Raw genomic sequence first — 11,392 nt, forward strand, 5'->3', positions numbered from 1 at the left:
ACAATCCAAAAGCTTCACTATCATCCTAGTATATGTTGATGACTTGGTTTTAACCAGGAATGACATTGGTAAAATCAATTTCATCAGGCAAATTTTGGATACAAATTCAAAATAAATGATCTTGGTGATCTCAAATACTTCTTGAGAATGGAAGTAGTACATTCTAACTCTGGTATTCACATTTATCAGCGGAAGTACGCCATAAACCTTCTCAAGTATTTTTGTTATCTAGATTGTAAGCCTTCCTCCGCTCCATTTGATTATAGACAGAAACTATCAAAGGAGTCAGATACCATTTTAACGAACAACACTACTTACAGACCGCTCATTGGCCGACTCCTTTACCTTACAAATACTAGACCTGATATCTCTCATGCTATGGGATATTTTTGAGTCCTTAAAAGCTACTTTTTGCGTACTCTGATATTTAAAAGGCAAATTTACAACTGGTCTATTCTTCTTCTCTACTTCTGATTTATATCTCACTTTGGATTTGTCGATGCTGACTGGGCTACCTGTGCCGATATTTCTCGCTCTGTTTCTAGTTATTGCTTCATGCTTGGAAACTTTCTTTATTTGCTGGAAGAGTAAGAAGCAAACCGCCGTTGCCAAGTCTTCTACAGAAGCTGAATATAGTTCTCTTACTGTTGCCACTTGTGAAGCTAGTTGGATATCTTTCTTAATGAATCTCATTGGTTTGTCGCTTCAAAAGTCCATCACTCTATTCTGTGATAACTAGCCATTCGCATTGCCAATAATCACATCTTTCATGAAAGAACCAAATATATTAAAGTGGACTGCCACATTGTTCGTGAAAACGTTTGTCTGATCTCATTCATTTTATGCCAGTTTTCTCCAAAGACTAACTTGCTGATTTTCTCATCAAAGTTCTGCTATTAGGTCTTTTTCTTACTAATGTTTCTAAGTTAGAATTGTTAGGTTTGTGGATGGTGTTACCTAGATTATTTTTTTATTAGTTTAATGTTGATGATAATTAACTATAGTAGAAGTATATAAGGTTAACCACAAAATATTTTTTTAATTTTCTATTTTTATTCATTTAAAATTTTTAAAATGAAAAGAACCAATTTTTCTCTCTTAACTTTCACTCTTTCTTTTGATTTATCAAACCATTACCATCACAGTTTGAATAGCTTAGGATATACAATTTTTTTCACAATCCAAAAAAATATCAGGAGATTCAAAAACCCCTTAACCAAAAGTGATAGAAGACTCGAATTTTAATATTTAGCAAAAAATATTATATTAAAAGTTTAATTTTCTTGAAATTCCAATATGATGAGCTAAAGATAAATCTCTTATTTTTCATGTGCAAAATTGCACATATTGATCACTTAAATAAAATATCATAAACATGAATAAAAAAATCAATTATGTTACGTTTATATAAAAAAAACAGTTACTAAATCAATGATTTATATAAAATACATTTTAAAATATAATATATATTACAAATAAATAAACAATATATATATTAATAATTGATTTTTTGTATGTATAATTGTATATAGTAATTTTAAAAAAATAGAAAAATAAAAACAAAAATTAAAATCAATCATTCAAACAACAAAACATATAGTCTATTTCAATTTTTGATAATTTAAGAAAACAAAATGTCAAATCGCCAAATAATAAATACATATAGGTGAATTAAGTTTGATTGGTTTAGTAGTTGACTCACTAGTTTGTTTAAATAAGTGTTGGAGATTTGAATCCTACTTTGTGCATGCATCAACCCATTGGCTAGTAAATGGAGCTCTGATCTACGACGGATAGCAATAGTTATTAATGTAAAAGCAGGATCATTATTGAGCATGTAGTTAGTAGGGATGTTCATGACCCGACCCGAAGACCCGGCCCAAAATATTTTTGAGTCCTTAAAAGCTACTTTTTGCGTACTCTGATATTTAAAAGGCAAATTTACAACTGGTCTATTCTTTTTCTCTACTTCTGATTTATATCTCACTCTGGATTTGTCGATGCTGACTGGGCTACCTGTGCCGATATTTCTCGCTCTGTTTCTAGTTATTGCTTCATGCTTGGAAACTTTCTTTATTTGCTGGAAGAGTAAGAAGCAAACCGCCGTTGCCAAGTCTTCTACAGAAGCTGAATATAGTTCTCTTACTGTTGCCACTTGTGAAGCTAGTTGGATATCTTTCTTAATGAATCTCATTGGTTTGTCGCTTCAAAAGTTCATCACTCTATTCTTTGATAACTAGCCATTCGCATTGCCAATAATCACATCTTTCATGAAAGAACCAAATATATTAAAGTGGACTGCCACATTGTTCGTGAAAACGTTTGTCTGATCTCATTCATTTTATACCAGTTTTTTCCAAAGACCAACTTGCTGATTTTCTTATCAAAGTTCTGCTATTAGGTCTTTTTCTTACTAATGTTTCTAAGTTAGAATTGTTAGGTTTGTGGATGGTGTTACCTAGATTATTTTTTTATTAGTTTAATGTTGATGATAATTAACTATAGTAGAAGTATATAAGGTTAACTACAAAATATTTTTTTAATTTTCTATTTTTATTCATTTAAAATTTTTAAAATGAAAAGAACCAATTTTTCTCTCTTAACTTTCACTCTTTCTTCTGATTTATCAAACCATTATCATCACAGTTTGAATAGCTTAGGATATACAATTTTTTTCACAATCCAAAAAAATATTAGGAGATTCAAAAATCCCTTAACCAAAAGTGATAGAAGACTCAAATTTTAATATTTAGCAAAAAATATTATATTGAAAGTTTAATTTTCTTGAAATTTCAATATGATGAGCTAAAGATAAATCTCTTATTTTTCATGTGCCAAAATTGCACATATTGATCACTTAAATAAAATATCATAAACATGAATAAAAAAATCAATTATGTTACGTTTATATAAAAAAAGCAGTTACTAAATCAATGATTTATATAAAATACATTTTAAAATATAATATATATTACAAATAAATTAAATAATATATATATTAATAATTGATTTTTTGTATGTATAATTGTATATAGTAATTTTAAAAAAATAGAAAAATAAAAACAAAAATTAAAATCAATAATTCAAACAACAAAACATATAGTCTATTTCAATTTTTGATAATTTAAGAAAACAAAATGGCAAATCGCCAAATAATAAATACATATAGGTGAATTAAGTTTGATTGGTTTAGTAGTTGACTCACTAGTTTGTTTAAATAAGTGTTGGAGATTTGAATCCTACTTTGTGCATGCATCAACCCATTGGCTAGTAAATGGAGCTCTGATCTACGACGGATAGCAGTAGTTATTAATGTAAAAGCAGGATCATTATTGAGCATGTAGTTAGTAGGGATGTTCATGACCCGACCCGAAGACCCGGCCCAGAATATTTAGGGGCTAATTTGGTGTGATTTCACCGGGTCTAGAGTCGGGTAAGGGTCTAAAAATGGACCCGGTCATTATTTCGGACCGGGTCCGGGTCAAGACGAACCCGGCTTCACACGGTCCATATGCATCCTTAGAAAACTAAAAAAGATATATATTGTTGGATTAAGAAATTAACTAATATCAATTAATGATGACAAACATTATTGGGTTAATCATTCAATTAGCTATTAATTGTGTTTGCTAAAGTGATGCAGGCCAAAGAAATAAAATAGTTACAGTAGCCTAAACAGATAGAAAAATAACCAAGTATCTCAGTGGGCTCTCAAACACTCAAAGTCCAAAAGAATATTGCAAAAATCAACTGGACTGAATTGAAACATATCCAATCCAAGCCCAAGTAGCATTCATCAAGTTGAAGCTTTCCAAATACACCTCACAAGTTTGCTTTGGTCAGAACCTCAGAGAAAAAAAGAGAGAAAGCTTTGTTCTTCCTCTTGCTCATTTCATCAAAAAAGAAAGAAAGAGAAAGGTTAAGCAAAAAGCAAATGTCTAATTGCCAAAATCAAGCCGTGTTAAGCTAAGTCAGAAGATAAATGTGATTTATTTCTATTTGCATGCATGTTAATTTTTTCACTCCTTCTCCAACTTTCTGTGATACCATTTTTGGTTAAATAAAGAAAGAAGTCTTTGATCTCTACTGCTGTAAATCAATGGTTTACAAAATTTCTTGGAGCCAAAGCACACTTTTAATGGTTCAGATCTGAGATTACCATTGAACAAATTTTTTATTGCTTCCCTGAGACCTTCGGTCAAGTAAGAGAGTCAGATTCAAAATTCCTAATTTAGGAATTAATTGAAAAGAGTGAAATGGTATGTTGGTAGCACACAACTCAAGGAGTTGACTTGGAAGAGAGCAACTCAGCAACATATAAGGAGATACAAAAGAAAATTGTTCACTTTTCTGAAGGAAAGGAGAGAGAACTAGGGTTTTGAAGTTCATGTTCTGAGAAGTGTTCTCTGAAAAAGTTCGCCTTTTTGGACAGTGCTTCCTAATCAAAGGAGCATTCTGCCAAAATGAGGAACTAAATCAGAGTCAAGTAAATCTGGTTCATCACATAGCGACAGATACTGTTGAAGCATCAATTTTCTTCATGTTTTATAGATTGTAATTTTATTTTCAATGTATATCTTTCTATAATTTCTTGAGAGGTAAGAGACAGAAAGAGAAAGCTTATGAAAAATCCAAAAAGTGATAAAAGACTGAGTGATACACTTGAGTGAAAAGCCTAGAGTATTTCAGATTTTTTTAGGTTATTTCTATTGTCTTGTATCTAGTACCTGTGAGGTACCCCTTTCTTAGTTGGGTAAGCACTAAGAGTAAAGAGTTAGGTATTAGCATAGCCAAGTCAAGTTAGGTTAGAACTTGAGAGTGAAATAATTGTGTCAATCCTGTAGAATTGGTGTATGTAATACTTTAACTATAGTGAAAATTTCATCACTGTTGTGGTGGAGACTGGATGTGGTTGCATTGCACAAGGCAACTAAACTACGATACATGATGGTGTCAGCTTCTCTCTTCCCTTCTCTGTTCTATTTTCTCATATTCATGAGACAAAATGAAATTGTGTCATAAATTTTCCGCTGCTGAGTTCAAACAGATTCAAACTGAAATCTTGTAAACAAAGGGGTATTCCATTAAAGTAAAAGAAGGTCATAGATTCAACCCCCTTCTCTAAGCCTTCTACAACCTTCAATTGGTAATCAGAGCCAAGGTTTCAAGAATCAAGCTTCACCACTTGGAGCAAAGATCCAATGGCGAACAACTTGGGCACAACCAGAGTTACTTACACTCTAACAGAAGGCCAGTCAAACAACAGGCCTCCCTTCTTCAACGGAAAGAACTTTACCTACTAGAAAGAGAGGATGCGGATCTTCATCCATTGATTACAACATATGGAAGATTGTTGTAAGCGGCCCTAAGATTCTAACAAAGACAAGTGCTGATGGAGTGGTGACTCCAAAAGAAGAAACTGAATGGAACGATGATTACAAAAAGAAAGTGGAGCTGAACGCGAAAGCCATCAACCTTCTTCACTGTGCTATCAGCTTTGAAGAGCAGCGAAAGGTGTCTAGATACAAGACAGCCAAAGAAATCTCAATGAAACTCCAGGTTACACACGAAGGCACTAAACAAGTCAAGGAAATGAGGATTGATATGCTGCGAAAAGAGTACGAGATGTTTAACATGAAAGATGGAGAAACTATTGATAAAATTTTTGAGAGATTCTCAACCATAATCAACAACCTTGATGTTATGGGTAAACCTACTCAGAAGAAACCCTAGTGAGAAAAATCCTTATAAGCCTCACAAAGGAATAGGAAACAATGACCAGTGTTCTAGCCGAAAGCAATAACCCAAGTCCCATAACCTATGATGAGCTGAGGGAGAAAATCCTTGCCTATGAAACCACAAACACAAACCAAGACTCAAAGAAAAATGGAATATCCCTTAAGTCAAGAGTTGAATCAAAAGAAAGCGTGTCTAGTGACAATTTTTTAGATAATGATGAACTTGTGTTTTTTGCTAGGAGACTTAGAAGGCTAATGAGGAACAAAGGTAAGTACAAAGGTTCAAGCTCAAAGGAGTACAAGAATGACATGAGTAAAGTAATTTGTCACTATTGCAAGGAGGCTGGGCATCTCAAGTACAACTGTCCGAAACTCAAAAAGGAGGATAAAGGAAAGAAAGAAAAGAAGAGAATGCTCATGGCATCTTAGGAGGATCTTGAGAGTGATTTGGAAGAGGAAGAAGATTCCAAATGTGAAGCTCAGATTTGTCACATGCCTGGTGAGGATCAACTCGATGAGGTAAATTATTATAACTTGTCCATAGATGATTTACATGTTATCATTGATGATGTCACCCTCAATTCTGAAAAATTATTGAATAGATATAATAAATGCAAATTTGAAAAAGAAATGCTTAAAGCTAAAAATGATTTTTTGAGAGAAAAGGTGAAGGAAACTGAATTTGCTTTGGATATTATAGAAGAAAACAGATTTCTAAAATCTGAACTTGAAAAAGTAAAAGGAAAGCACATTGTGGATCCTTCTCAAGAGTTTATTGCTGAAAATGAAAGATTAAATGAAATGATTAAATGATTGAATGGTGACTTAGCAAAATTTGCTCAAAGTTTTAGCAACTTGGATAAATTACTTGCAAGTCAAAGACCATTGTTTGAAAAATCTAGTTTAGGATATGTGACAAATGATGATGCCGTTTTTGATAGATCTCCTACAATATTTCTGACATCTTCATCGAAAACTAAGTCCAACATGAACAAATCTGTTTTGGAATATGTTCCTATATATGAAGAAAAATCTGGAAGTTCCTCTTCAAATGAAAATGCTTTGTCTTCAAGAACCGAAACTGTTTCTAACAAGTCGGGTCTAGGCTATGTTCCAACCAATGAGGTTACACTAAAAAAACTAACATTTAACAATAGAACCTCATCTTCAAAAAGTCAAAACATAGTCAAAAATTCTAGTTGAAATGCTTTTGCAAAGAGGAACAATCATAACAAAAATCATTTTGTCAAAAGAAATGCACCTCTTTCAAAAATCAGAAAATTTCAGTCCTTTAATCATTTTCAGCATCATAACTCTCTTCCATCTCAGCAACATGCATAAAAAAATTATTGTTTTAATTGTAAGAAATTCGATCACTCATATTCACAATGCTTCATTGAAAAAAGAATAGTAGGAAACCAAATTTGCAATGTTGTCTGTGATTTCAATGCACTTGGGCAACTAAGGTGGATTAACTTCAAAGGATCCAAATTAATTTGGATACCTAAGGTTACTTGAAGTTTTAATGCATATTTGCCTAGAATCCAAGAACAAAAAGAATATGTGGTACTTAGATAGTGGATGCTCAAGAGGCATGACTGGAAGGTCAACCTTCTTCGTCAAACTCAACAAGTATGATGGAGGTTTTGTGACCTTTAGAGATGATGGAAAAGATAAAATTGTGGCTGTTGGAAAAGTAGGTAATAATCATTCTACTTTCATTGATGATATTTTTTTGGTAAATGGCTTGAGGTATAATCTTTTGAGTATAAGTCAATTGTGTGATTTGGGCTATTTGGTGATTTTTAAAAGATTGGAATGCTGTGTTGTGAATGAAAAGACCAATGAAGTATTGTTTATTGCTAAGCATTGTAATAATGTGTATGGACTTATCCTTGATGAACTAAAGGATAAAAATGTAGCTTGTTTTCATTCTAAAGAATCTGAAAAGTGGTTATGGCACAAGAGATTGGGTCATGCAAGTATGTTTCAAATAAATAAACTTGTCAATAAAGGATTAGTAAGAGGTCTTCCTTTAATAAGGCTTGACAAAGACATCACTTGTGATACTTGCCAAATGGGAAAACAAATAAAGAGTTCATTTAAATCAAAGGAAGGCATCTCTAATAAAAGACCACTTAAATTGCTACATATTGATTATTTGGTCCAATAAGAACTCAAAGTTTAGGTGGTAAACATTATAGTTTAGTAATTGTGGATGACTACTCTAAGTTTGGTTGGGTTTTATTTCTTGCACACAAAAATGAAGCCTTTTCGGCCTTTGAAATTTTTAGCAAGAAAGTTCAAAATGAAAAGGATTTAAAGATCTCTTCTCTAAGAAGTGATCATGAAACTGAATTTGAAAACCAATTATTTGAATCATTGTGTGAGGAATTTGGAATATCTCACAACTTCTCTTATCCAATGACACCACAACAAAATGGTGTCGTGGAAAGAAGAAATAGAAGCATTCAAGAAATGACAAGAGCCATGCTTTGTGAGACTAATGTTTCAAAATTCCTTTGAGCTGGAGCAGTTAACACAGCTTGCCACATTTTGAATAGAACTATAATAAGGATATTTTTGAAAAAAACACCTTATGAACTTTGGAAAGGTCACCTACCAAATTTAAATTACTTGCATATCTTTGGATGCAAATGTTTTGTTCTAAATAACAAAGATAATTTGGGAAAATTTGATCCAAAGGCATATGAGTGTTTATTTGTAGGATATTCCACAACTAGTAAAGCATATAGAGTTTATCTCAAGATGCTAGAATAATTGAGGAGTCCATACATGTTACATTTTGTGATACTAACTTGGTTCAAAGTATTTTGAAGGATTGTGATGCAGGAAACCAGGCTCAAAAATATTACGAAAAGGGCCAAAATCATGAGAGTGAAAATTCTGAGCTAAATGAATCTGAAACTGTAGCTGCAGAAAATCCTGCATGAGACAATTCTATTTTGTCTCATGAATCTGGTGAAAATCGTGAAACCACTAGTTCATTGAATCCCTCAGTGGCCGAATCTACTTCTAAATCCACAAGACCTCGTGAATGGAGATTCTTCAAGAACTATCCTCAGGAGTTTGTCATTGGGGATGTCTCACAAGGTGTCAAAACTCGTTCCTCCACTAGAAAAGCAAATGAAGAAACAAACATTGCTTTTCTCTCTCAAATGGAGCCTCAAAACATCAAGGAAGCTCTTGATGACCCCTCTTGGGTAAAGGCAATGGAGGAAGAGCTTTATGATTTTGAAAAAAAACCAAGTTTGGACACTTGTTCCAAAGCCAAATGGAAAGAAAGTGATCGGTACCAAGTGAATATTTTAAAACAAGCTAGGAGAGGATGGTAGCATTGTAAGAAACAAAGCAAGGCTAGTGGCACATGGATATGACCAAGAAGAGGGAATAGATTTTGATGAATTCTTTGCCCATGTTACCCAAATGGAAGCCATAAGACTTCTTCTAGTTTATGCTACTTTTTGTGGTTTTAAATTATATCAAATGAAAGTGAAATGTGCGTTCTTGAATGGTGTGATAGATAGAAAAGTGTATGTGGCATAGCCACCTGGTTTTAAAAATAAGAAATTTCCTAACCATGTTTTCAAACTATTTAAAGCTCTCTATGGTTTAAGACAAGCTCCTAGAGCTTGGTATGAGAGACTTAGCTCTTTTCTTTTGAAAAATAGTTTTCAAAGAGGTACCACAGACACTACTTTATTTATCAAGAATTCTAATGATTCTTTTATTCTAGTCCAAATTTATGTTGATGACATTATTTTTGGATCAGCCAATGAATCCCTTTGTACTGAATTTGGAAAATTCATGACAAGTGAATTTGACATGAGTATGATGGGTGAACATAATTTTTTTCTTGGGCTTCAAATTAAGCAAATTGAAAATGATATTTTTATTCACCAAGAGAAGTATGCCAAGAAACTAGTTAAAAAATTTGGTATGGATAATGCCAAACTCATGGAAACTCCCATGCACCCTAATTCAAAATTAGAAAAGGGAGAAACTGAGAAAGATGTAGATGAGACTAGGTATAGAGGAATGATTGGCTCTCTTATGTACTTTGTAAAACCCGGTTAATTAACGACTAATTAACCCACAAATGAGAATTTATTCTAGAAAGTCTAAAATGTGATTTTTATGGCTAAATGTGATAGAGGAGATTGAGACGAGAATTTCGGTACCAATTTTATAGAATTCGGACCAAGATTGGACCGAACGGGCCAAACCGGGCCAACCGGATCCAAAGTGGGCCCTTGACCCAACATAACTAGACCAAAACCCTAGTTTTCAGCACTCTCTCTCCTCACAACACTCAAAAAACACGCTGAAATTGAAGAGAGGGGAGGAAGAACACTCTCTCAAGTTCTTTCTCTCACTTGATCTTCAAACCACCATAACTTTTGATCTAGAGCTCCGATTGCCGCTCTGTTTATGGCCACGCGTTCACCGCGGAGAGCTCTACAAAACCCATACAATTAATCTTGAGGTAAGCCACGTTTTGCTCTTCGAAATTCTAGCCTTGTTTTCGAGTTTTATGAGCAAAAATGTTGAGATTTTGGGCTCTTTGATGTTATAGGACCCAACTCTCTTGAAGGAGAAGGTTAATCTTGTCTCCTTGGACCTTGGGTGTGGTAAGCTTCTCAACCCTAGTGTAATTTGTTGTTCTATGATGTTTGGATTTTGAGATGTTGTGTATGGGTATGATGATTGTGGCTTAGGTTGTGTATGTGTGGATATTGGAGCTTGATTGGTGATTTTGGAAAGCTTAAAAAGGATTTTGGTGGTGGAAAATCTGTTCTTGGAGGTGTTGAGGCCTTGAGAGCTTGTGGATAAGTGATTTGGAAGTGCTCCGGTTGAGCTTGGGAAATCGGCTAAGGTATGGTTTCGGTTTTCCGTATCTAATATGTAATGTGGTAGAAAATACTTAGGCTAGAGGCCCTAAGATAGGCATTGAATGGTTAATGTTGTTGAATGGTTGATATATATGATGCGGTCATATATGTGATGATTATTATTGATGCCTTGGTGGTATGATGTATGAGAAATATGCATGTTGTGATATATGCTTGATAATTGGTTATGGTTGAATTGTGGGTTGAACCACGTTGATGGTGAGTATGATATTGATTATGTACAATGATGATTTATTGGAATTGGTGTTGTTGAAAATTGGCATGGGAAAGAGTATATGATATGTCAATGTATTTGAGTTTGAGCCACTTGGGTGAAGTGGGTTAAAATGATGAGATAGTGCTTTTGGTAATTTGTGGTAATGTGTCAATGTGTGAGTTGAGGAGACTTGGTGTGGAATTTGATATATTTTGATTGATTTCAAAAAAAAAGGGATGAAATTGGCATGTTTTGATAGATTTTGTAAAGAGTTGGAAATGGCTTGTTTTGAAAATGGCACTTTGTGGTTTTGTATGAAAAATATGGTTTTTGGGCATACTTTGACGGGACATAATTTGGACTACGGATCTCTGTTTTGTGCTAAATCTGTTTAGAAATGAAATTTGATCCGGGATGTCCATGCCGTTCGAAGAACGGGCGAAAAATGATTTGAAATGAGGAAGTTATGTCCGTCGGAAGATTGGGGGTTGAATCTGTGAATTCTGCAGCTTTTAACTTAGAAA

This window comes from Arachis stenosperma, chromosome 6, assembly GCF_014773155.1.
Source record: "Arachis stenosperma cultivar V10309 chromosome 6, arast.V10309.gnm1.PFL2, whole genome shotgun sequence".
Taxonomy (NCBI): Eukaryota; Viridiplantae; Streptophyta; class Magnoliopsida; order Fabales; family Fabaceae; genus Arachis; species Arachis stenosperma.